General features: G+C 46.3%; 1 pseudogene across 1 annotated transcript; it reads left to right on the plus strand.

Moving 5' to 3' along the window:
- The first annotated feature begins 3,937 nt into the window (after positions 1-3,937).
- On the plus strand, positions 3,938-5,001 carry LOC112614717 (annotated as a pseudogene). Its single transcript, XR_003117116.1, has one exon. The product of XR_003117116.1 is annotated as a vacuolar protein-sorting-associated protein 25 pseudogene (transcript).
- Positions 5,002-10,889: the final 5,888 nt, after the last annotated feature.

Here is a 10,889-nt window from a genome sequence, read left to right on the forward strand (position 1 = left end):
ATAAGTATATAATAAGTGAGATAGTGATCAATGCTAAGGGGAAAAATATCAGGAAAGAATAGGAAACGTTGGGGGAGGGATATACAAGTTTATCCATGCTATTAAAATTTTAGATACGGTGGCCAGAGATCTCTCTAAGATGGTGACATTTGAGTAAAGTCCTGGAGGAAGTGAAGGAGGGAGCTGTAACATATCTGGGGAAAGAGCATGCTGGTCTGAGCAGAAGGAACAACAGGTGAACAGACACTGAGGCAGAAGCAGGCCTCTTGTAAGTAGAGCAGGAGATGAGGACAGAAAGGTAAGGTAAGGCAGGTCATGTAGAGCTTTCTTTTTCTTTTATCTGAGACAGAGTCTCGCTCTGTCACTCTGGCTGGAGGTCAGTGGCATGATCTGGGCTCCCTGCAACCTCCGCCTCCATGGCTCAAGCAATTCTCCTGCCTCAGCCTCCCCAGTAGCTAGGACTACAGGTGTGTGCCACCACACCCAGCTAATTTTTTGTATTTTTAGTGGAAATGAGGTTTTGTTATGTTGGCCAGGTTGGTCTTGAACCCCTGACCTCAAGTGATCTGCCCGCCTTGGCCTCCCAAAGTGCTAGAAGTTGTGAGCCACTACGCCTGGCCGTGTAGAGCTTTCTGTGCATTGTACAGACTTTGTCTTTTACCCAGGGTGAGATGGGAAGACATTTCTAGAATTTTGAGCAGTGAAGTAATGTGACGGGATAGACATTTTCAAAGGTTTCTCTGACTGCTGCTTTGAGAATAGATTGAAGAGCAGTAAGTGCAGAAGTTAGGAAGCTACTACAATCATCCAGGCAAGAGATGTCCAGGGTGGTAGTGGTACAACATATTTAGCAGTGGCTGAATTCTGTATGTATTCTGAATGCAACACAGAACATAACAGCTTATAGATCTGATGTGAAAGAAACACAGGAGTTGAAGGGTGAGGACCAGTGTGGGCAAATGCATGTACGGTTGATATTGAGTTGTATCTGCAAACATACTCAGTATGTTGTATTGAAACAGTGTTCATATATGTAAAGCAAAAATATAAGACTTCCTGGGAAAAGTTAGTGCAAAGTAGCATGCCCTGTTCAATGTCTTGACTTTTGTACTTGTGCAGCTTAGCACTTCCCACACTGGAATATGTGCAACTTCAGGCTCCTCATGAGTAGGGTTTGTGGCTTTTGTCTTTATTTCTCTATTTCCTAGCAAAGAACCTGACACAGAGTAGACACTGAATATGTTTGCTGAATAAATTAAGTTTTCTGAATATATTATGTTCCCAAGGATTTTCCATATCAGTTTATTTAAAAATCCTTGTTTGCAAAACAGGAAGGTTTTTAATGTTTAAACACACACACACACAGACACACACACACACACACACACACACTGCAAGTGATAATAGGGTTCTACTCAGAAACATCTGCTTCTGTGCTTTTTATTTATTTTTTTCTTTTTCTTGTGCTTTTAAAATACATATTATAATTCAATAATGATTTCTATTCATTTATTTATTTGAGACAGAGTCTTTCTGTGTCACCCAGGCTGGAGTGTGGTGGTGCAGTCTCGGCTTACTGCAACCTCTGCCTCCTGGGTTCAACAATTCTCCTGTCTCAGCCTCCTGAGTAGCCAGGATTACAGGCGAACACCACCACGCCTGGCAAATTCTGTATTTTTGGTAAAGATGGGGATCCACCATGTTGGCCAGGCTAATTTTGAACTCCTGACCTCAGGTGATCTGCCCACCTTGGCCTCCCAAAGTGTTGGGATTACAGGCGTGAGCCACCACACCCGGCTTGTATTTATTTTCTTTTTAAAAAATGTGGTCCTTTATTTGAAAGTCTTCAAGCATATATGTCAAAATAGAATGCAAATTTGATCACTTAAGTTATAGTAAAAAGGTCATAATGGATCTTTCTATGCTTAGTATAGATTATACTTTAATCTACTGTATACAGTAGATACTGTATACTGGTAATTATACTGTAATCTACCGTATATGGTAATCTATACTGTATACGGTAATGCTGGAAGCTTACAGTTCAGATTCAATCATTGCTTTCTAATACCTGCGTTATAATAGTTCTTTTGATCTATGAGTGTGGAGTCACAATTTTTTTAAGCCTTATCAGAAATAATGTAGATTTATTTGGAACTACCATCCCTTTCCCAAAGCTCTTGACTTTAGATTTCTTCCCATTTCAAAAGGCAAAATCTCTGGAGAACTTGCATCCAAATATATAAAGACCTCTAATTAACAAATCAGAACACAAAAAACCCAATTAAAAATGGGTAAGAAATTTGAACAGATCCTTAACCAGAGAGAGTATACGAATGTCCAAATAAGTGCATAAAAAGATGCTTACATCCTTTGTCATTAGAGAGATACAAGACTGGGCTTGATGGCTCATGCCTCATATCCAGTGTTTCAAGATCTTTGGGGTGTCAATTTAGGGTGTTGATTTTGGCCTTGGTAGTCAGGTTTCCAGAAAGAATGAGGTACACAGACAAGTGAAGAGTGAACAAGACGAAGATGAACTTTATTAAGTGTTATAACAGCTCAGAGGAGGCCCGCAGTGTATATAGCTCCTCTCTGTAGGTAGATCATCTGTGGAGTGTTCAGTTCTCAGCAGGGAGGAGGATCGGGAGAGGGTAGCTCCTCTCTGCAAGTGGTTGTCTCAATGCCGCCCTCGGGGAGAGAAGGCCCTGGAAAGAGTGGCTCCTCTCTGCTGGCAGGTCATCTCTGCTGCTCTCTGCAGCAGGCCCTGGCGAGAGTGACTCTCCTCTGACAGCAGGTCTGCTCTACAGCTCTCAGCAGATAGGGTACCCCTCCCCTTCCTTTTCCTCTGCTGGCTCTCCTCTGCCCTGCTTTTGGCTGAACCCAGGGCTTTTATGGACCTCAGAGGGGAGGAAGTGCAGGCTGATTGGTCCATGGGCGACCGTGGGCAGGCCCAGAAGAGGCACACCGAGTCCCCACTCTGGTCAGCGAGACTGGCAGCCCCATTCCCAACCTTCAGGCCCTCCCTGGTCTGAAGATTGGGCCTTACCTTGGATCTACCCCCTTCCACCCAGGCCTACCTTTGCTATTCAGGGCTCCACCCCAACCCCACTCCCTGATCAGAGCAGGTGCCAAAAAGGAAAGGGGCCAGGCAGTGGAAGCAGACAGCCAGAACCTGCAGAGAACGGGGTGGGGGACCTTCCCAGCCCAAGGGCGCAGGCTGCAGAGACTCCCCGGTCCTGCACCTGGGAGAGTGGCTGCAGCTGCACCCTGGGAGCTCCCGCCTGCCAACTTGGAAGTGGGAGGGGGGGATTCCTGCTTTTCCTCAGCTCCTGCCTGCTCCGTGGAGTGGGAGGCACAGGCCTGCAGCCGAGGGTCAGGTATTGCAGCTGCACAGAGGAGGGTAGACCCTGCATGCTCCTGGCCCCCTCCAAGAACACAAGGAGGCTCGGATCCACAGCCACAGTTTGGTTGGCTGTAGCCCCACCCAGGACTGTGGGAGTAGAGCAGGAGGCCTGGGTCTGCAGCCTCCATTTGGGTGGCTGCAGCCGCACCCAGGGGGCTCCCATTACACTTTAGAAGGGGTGGGGCTCCCACCGGCTCCAGGGAGTGTGCAGCCCCAGCTATGCCTTCCTGCTGCAGCCAGTGTGATGGCAGAAGCCACTGCCATCACCAGCACTTTGGGAGGCCAAAGCAAGGGGATCACTTGAGCCCAGGAGTTGGAGACCAGCCTGGGCAAAATGGCGAAACCCTGTCTGTACCAAAAAAAAAAGCTAAGTGTGGTGGTGTACACCTGTAATCCCAGCTACTTGAGAGACTGAGGTGGGAGCATCATCTGAGGCTGAAGTCAAGGCTGCAGTATGCCTTGATCACACCACTGCACTCCAGCCTGGGCAACAGAGTGATATCCTGTCTTAAAAAAAAAAAAAAAGGGCTACTACGATGGCGATGAGTTTCGAGTGGCCGTGGCAGTATCGCTTCCCACCCTTCTTTACGTTACAACCGAATGTGGACACTCGGCAGAAGCAGCTGGCCGCCTGGTGCTCGCTGGTCCTGTCCTTCTGCCGCCTGCACAAACAGTCCAGCATGACGGTGATGGAAGCTCAGGAGAGCCCGCTCTTCAACAACGTCAAGTTACAGCGAAAGCTTCCTGTGGAGTCGATCCAGATTGTATTAGAGGAACTGAGGAAGAAAGGGAACCTCGAGTGGTTGGATAAGAGCAAGTCTAGCTTCCTGATCATGTGGCGGAGGCCAGAAGAATGGGGGAAACTCATCTATCAGTGGGTTTCCAGGAGTGGCCAGAACAACTCCGTCTTTACCCTGTATGAACTAACTAACGGGGAAGACACAGAGGATGAGGAGTTCCATGGGCTGGATGAGGCCACTCTACTGCGGGTTCTGCAGGCCCTACAGCAGGAACACAAGGCCGAGATCATCACCGTCAGCGATGGCCGAGGCGTCAAGTTCTTCTAGCAGGGACCTGTCTCCCTTTACTTCTTACCTCCCACCTTTCCAGGGCTTTCAAAAGGAGACAGACCCAGTGTCCCCCAAAGACTGGATCTGTGACTCCACCAGACTCAAAAGGGCTCCAGTCCTGAAGGCTGGGACCTGGGGATGGGTTTCTCATACCCCATATGTCTGTCCCTTGGATAGGGTGAGGCTGAAGCACCAAGGAGGAAAGATGTGCTTCTTGTTGCCCTACCTCCTTTCCATCCTAGACTGTCCTTGAGCCAGGGTCTATAAACCTGATACTTTATATGTGTTCACACATGTAAGTACATACACACATGCACCTGCAGCACATGCTTCTGTCTCCTCCTCCTCCCACCCCTTTAGCTGCTGTTGCCTCCCTTCTCAGGCTGGTGCTGGATCCTTCCCAGGGGATGGGGGAAGCCCTGGCTGCAGGCAGCCTTCCAGGCAATATGAAGATAGGAGGCCCACGGGCCTGGCAGTGAGAGGTGTGGCTCGACCCGATTTATGATATTAAAATCTCAACTCCCACAAAAAAAAAAAAAAAAAAAAAAAAAAAACAGTAGAAAAATACAAGGTAAAACCACAATGAGATACCAGTCACACCAAAACCAAAACCGTCTCCCAAGAAAATCCCCAAAGGAAAAAAGGTAAAAGAGTGACAACACCTTGGCCAGGCACAGTAGCTCACGCCTGTAATCCTAGCACTTTGAGAGGCTGAAGCAAGAGGATTGCTTGAGTCCAGGAGTTCGAGACCAGGCTGGGCAACATAGTGAGACCCTGTCTCTACTAAAAATACAAAAATTAGCCAGGCATGGTGTGGGCGTACCTGTAGTCCCAGCTGCTCAGGAAGCTGAGGTAGGAGGATCACTTGAGCCTAGGAGGTTGAGGCTGCAGTGAGCTGTGGTCATGCCACTGTATTCCATCCTGGGTGACAGAGTAAGACCCAGTCTCAAAAATGAAATGAAATGAAATGAAATAAAATAAAAAGAGTGACAACACCAAGTGCTGGCAAGGATATGGTCCAACTAGACTCTCATACATTGCTGGTAAAAGTACAAAATGGTATAAACTCTTTGCATAATGGCTTGATAGCTTTTATTAAGTTAAACACATACTTAATCATATGACCCAGCAACTTCAACCGTACAGAAATAAAAGCTCATATTGACCATAAAAACCTGTATACAAGTAAGGCAGGAGAATAGGGTCTGGAGTCAGTGAACCTAAGGACTTCCTAGAACTAGATCAAATGGAAACACTTCAGCTGTGACAGGAAATATTCTCTTCATTTAAATAGGGCGGGCACTGACTAAATGACTTTGTAACTTCATCGTCTTCATTTACATAGTAACCAATGGAAACCTCTAGAGGGTATTTAAACCCCGAAAAATTCTGTAACCGGGCCCTTGAGCCGCTTGCTCGGGCCACTCCCACCCTGTGGAGTGTGCTTTCATTTTCAATAAATCTCTGCTTTTGTGGCTTCATTCTTTCCTTGCTTTGTTTGTATGTTTTGTCCAATTCTTTCTTCAAAACGCCAAGAACCTGGACACCCTCAGCTGGTAACACAGGTGCTTATAGGAGTTGGTATCTTATGGCTGGGTGCTGTGGCTCACACCTGGAATCCCAAAGCACTTCGGGAGGTCAAGGCAAGAGGATTGCTCAAGGCTAGGAGTTTGAGACTAGCCTGGGCAACATCGTGAGACTCCGATCTCTTAAAAAGAAGTTTATTGTTTAAACAGCAAATACAAGTGTTTCTAACATAACTGCTCAAAACTGGAAAAAATCCACATGTCCTTTAACAGATGAATGAATAAGCTAACTGTGGCACAACCATGCAACAGAATACTGCTCAACAATAAAAACAACCTGCTGACACACACAGCATGAGTGAATCGGAAATGCATTATGAAAATAAAAATATGCTGTTTTTCTTTACTGAAAGCCAGTCTCAAAGGGTTAAATACTGCATAATTCCATATATTATTCTGGAAAAGGCAACAGTATAGGGATGAAGGGTGGATCAGTGTTTGCCAGTGGTTAAGGTGGCAGAGAGGGTTTGGCTACAAAGGGGCAGCCTGAGGGAATTTGGGGGATGATGGACCTTTCTACATCTCGATTGCTACTGTGCTGACATGAATCTATGCCTGCTTTGGAATGTATAGAACTGTACACCAAAGGAGTCAATTATTGTCCACGTGAATTAAAAAAAATTTTTTTTTTGAGACAGTCTCACTCTGTCGCCCACGCTGGAGTGCAATGGTGCGATCTTGGCTCACTGCAACCTCTGCCTCTGGGTTCAAGTGATTCTCCTGCCTTAGCCTCCTGAGTAGCTGGGATTATAGGCACCCTCTACCATGTCTAGCTAATTTTGTATTTTTTAGTAGAGATGGGGTTTCACCATGTTGGTCAGGCTAGTCTTGAACTCCTGACCTCAGGTGAACCTCCCACCTTGGCCTCCCAAACTGTTGGGATTACAGACATGAGCCACCGCATCTGGCCTATATGCCTTTTTTTTAAAAAAAAACCTGCAATTGGTGTGTGACATAATAAGAAATAAATATTTGGTCTCTGCCCACCTTTCCTGGCACACTGCTCCTAAAACCCTTGGAATCTCTAAAGTGAGAAGGGCCTTTGTATGCTAGTGAGATGACTGGTGACCTGAAGTTCCTGGAGAGCCTCAACATTGGGGCTGGTGTTCAGGGAACCAACCATGTGATTAGAGTGTGGGAACTTTCAGCATCCCCATCTCTGTAGAGGGGAGGGGGATGAAAGTTGAGTTGACCACCAGTGGCCAATGATTTAATCAATCATGCCTGTGCAATGAAGCCTCTATACATACCCCAAAGGACTTTAACAGATGAATGGTTAAACTGACTATGGCACAACCATACTATAGAATACTGCTCAACAATAAAACAACAACAACTACGGACACACACAGCACAAGTGAATCCAGACGCATTATGAAAGTAAAAACATGCTGGTTTTGTATATGGAAAGAAGCCAGTCTCAAAGGGTAAAACAGGGTTTAGAGAGTTCCTAGTCAGTGAACACATCCAAGTTATGGGAAGGTGGTGCACAGCAGCTCCACGGGGACAGAAGCTCCTGCACCCCGGACCCTTCTGGACCTTGTCCCCTGTACCTCTTCAGCTGGCTGGTCCTCTGTGTCCTTTATCATATCCTTTATAATAAACTAGTAAACATTACATAAGTGTGTCAGCTAGGGTTACTGGCTCACACCTGTAATCTCAGTACTTTGGGAGGCAGAGGTGGGTGCATTGCTTGAGGCCAGGAGTTTGAGACCAGCCTGGGCAACAAAGTGAGATGCCATGTCTACAAAAAATTAGCTGGGTATGGTAGTGGGCACCTGTAGTCCCAGTTACTCGGGAGGCTGAGTTGGGAAGATCGCTTGAGCCCAGGAGGCTGCAGTGAGCTATGATCACATCATCATAGCAAATGATAAAGCCCGAGGAGGGGCTGTTGGGAATCTCTGATTTGTAGCCAAATTGGACAGAAGTGTGGGTAACGGGGAACTGATGTTGTAAGTGAGGGCAGTCTTGTGGGACTGAGCCCTTGCCCCATGGGATCTGCTAACTGCAGGTAGTTAGTATCATAATTGTATCCTTGGTCACCTGTGTCCAGAGAGTTGGGGAACTAGTTGGGATGGGAGAACCAGCACACAGCTGGTGTTGGAATGGAAATTCCGAAAGTGTTGAGAATGGTAGAATAGAGAGGAAGCACGAGTTTGCTTTTTCTTTTAAATGTATAGGAAAATTGGCCTTAAAACATGTTGTGGCAATTTCAAAAAGGCAGAACGGCCCCCTACCCTAAATTTGTTTTGGATATCATGACTGATGACATCACACACACACACCAACACACACACACACACACACACACCACAAGAGGGTATGAACATTTTATTGCTCACATAGTAAGTGTTTCTGAAGAAAGCAGGGCAGGCTTCCCAAGATGGTCTGAAAATGACCTGAGAGATCAGAGGCAGGAGGGTGGCCTGGGGATTTTTTAATGGTTATGGAGTGGGGCCAGGGTGTCTCCCTGTGGTGTTTGAACCAAGGGAGGGAGCACCTGCTTTCTTAGCTTGCTCAGATGTGGGGTAGGAGCAAAAGATAGCAGCAGCCAAACACAAAAAGTGAAGTCGGACTCTTTCTTAAAAAATAAAACAAGCAACATAAAAATATCACAAATCTGCATGACCCTGGCTTCAATTCAGGACCTATGTGGAAGAAATGGATGCATTTCTAGACTAGGAAATTAGAGTAGACACTAGAAGACTGTTTTGATTCAAAGGATTGTAAACGATGAACATTATTTATATTTTTTGCCTTTTAACAAATAATACACTAGTATTATAAATTATAATATTGTTGTAAATAATTCAAATAGTACAAAATTTTTAGAGCCCTGGCTGGGTGCGATGGCTCACACCTATAATCCCAGCACTTTGGGAGGCTGAGGCAGGAGGATCACTTGAGTCTAGGAGTTCGAGACCAGCCTGGGCAACATGGTAAGATCTTGTCTCTATAAGAAATACAAAAAATTAGCTGGGTGTGGTGGTGCACACCTGTAGTCCCAGCTACTTGGGAGGGGAGAATCACCTGAGCCTGGGAAGCCAAGGATATGGTGAGCTGAGATTGCATAACTGTACTCCAACCTGAATGACAGAGTGAGAGCTTGTCTCAAATAAATAAATAAATGAATAATTCTAACAGTGGAAGTTCCCTTTTCCCCACTCCCTGGCCTCTGCCTCCAGCTTCTTATCCCACTGTGACTAATTCCTGAGATAACTACTTTCAGCAGTTTGGTCTGTATCCTTCTGACCATTCTCCACAAATATAATTTTGTCTGTTAAAGGCGTTATATTCTTTATATTATATCTATATTGTCTTAGTCTGTTTGGGTTGCTATAACAAGATACTTTAGACAGGGTAATTTATTTTTATTTTTTTCCTCTGCCACCCAGGCTGGAGTGCAGTGGCCTGATCTCGGCTCACTGCAACTTCCACCTCCCGGGTTCAAGCAATTCTCCTGCCTCAGCCTCCCAAGTAGCTGGGACTACAGGTGTTCGCTACCATGCCTGGCTAATTTTATGTGCGTGTGTTTTTAGTAGAGATGGGGTTTCGCCAGGTTGGTCAGGCTGGTCTCGAATTCCTGACTTCTGACAATCCACCTGCCTTGGCCTCCCAAAAAACTGGGATTACAAGCATGAGCCACCACGCCCAGTCATAGTCTGGATAATTTATAAACAATAGAAATGTGCTCTCAGCCCTAGAGGCTGGAAAGTCCAAGGTCAAGGTGCTGGCAGATTTGGTGTCTGGTGAGCGCTAGTTTCTCCTAGACGGTGCCTTTTATGTGTTCTCACATAATGGAAGGAACAAACAGTTCTCAAACCTCTTTTATAAAAGGGCATGATTCCCATTAATGAGAGCAGAACCTTTATGACCTCATCACCTCCCAAAGGCCCCACCTCCTAATACTACTACACTGGTGATTAGGTTTCAACATATGAGTTTGGGTGGGGCACAGACCTTCAGGCGATTGTGTGTGTTTTGCCATGTGCACCTCCACTATTAAAGTATTTTGAAAGCCTTTTAAAAGTTCACTGGCTGGGTTTGATGCATGTTGTTTGCATGAAACATCCTCTGGATTCCGGAAGCTCCAGAATGTGACCCACGTGAGTCTGATGATTCTGGATGTTGGTTGCAAGTCTGAAGTTGAATTATTGTGGCAATATAGCCAACTCAGAGACACTAAAGAGATTATTTAAAAATAGGCTTAGCGTGTAATCCTAGCACTTTGGGAGGTTGAGGCAGGCAGATCACTTGAGGTCAGGAGTTCAAAACCAGCCTGGCCAACATGGTGAAAATCTGTCTCTACTAAAATCTTAGTCGGCCGTAGTTGTGGGTGCCTGTAATCCCAGCTACTCCGGAGGCTGAGGCATAAGAATCACGTGAACCCGGGAGACGGAGGTTTCGGTGAGCCAAGATCGTGCTATTGCACTCCAGCCTGGGGGGCAGAGCAAGATTCCGTTTAAAAAAAAAAATGGGCAGGGCGCAGTGGCTCAAGCCTGTAAGCCCAGCACTTTGGGAGGCCGAGGCGGGCGGATCACGAGGTCAGGAGATCGAGACCATCTTGGCTAACACGGTGAAACCCCGTCTCTACTAAAAAATAGAAAAAAAAACTAGCCGGGCGAGGTGGCAGGCGCCTGTAGTCCCAGCTACTCGGAGGCTGAGGCAGGAGAATGGCGTGAACCCGGGAGGCGGAGCTTGCAGTGAGCTGAGATCCGGCCACCACACTCCAGCCTGGGCGACAGAGCGAGACTCTGTCTCAAAAAAAAAAAAAAAAAAAAAAAAAAAAAAATCAGAAAAATTAGCAGGTGTGGTGGTACACACTTG

This window comes from Theropithecus gelada, chromosome 20 (genome assembly GCF_003255815.1).
Source record: "Theropithecus gelada isolate Dixy chromosome 20, Tgel_1.0, whole genome shotgun sequence".
Classification (NCBI taxonomy): Eukaryota; Metazoa; Chordata; class Mammalia; order Primates; family Cercopithecidae; genus Theropithecus; species Theropithecus gelada.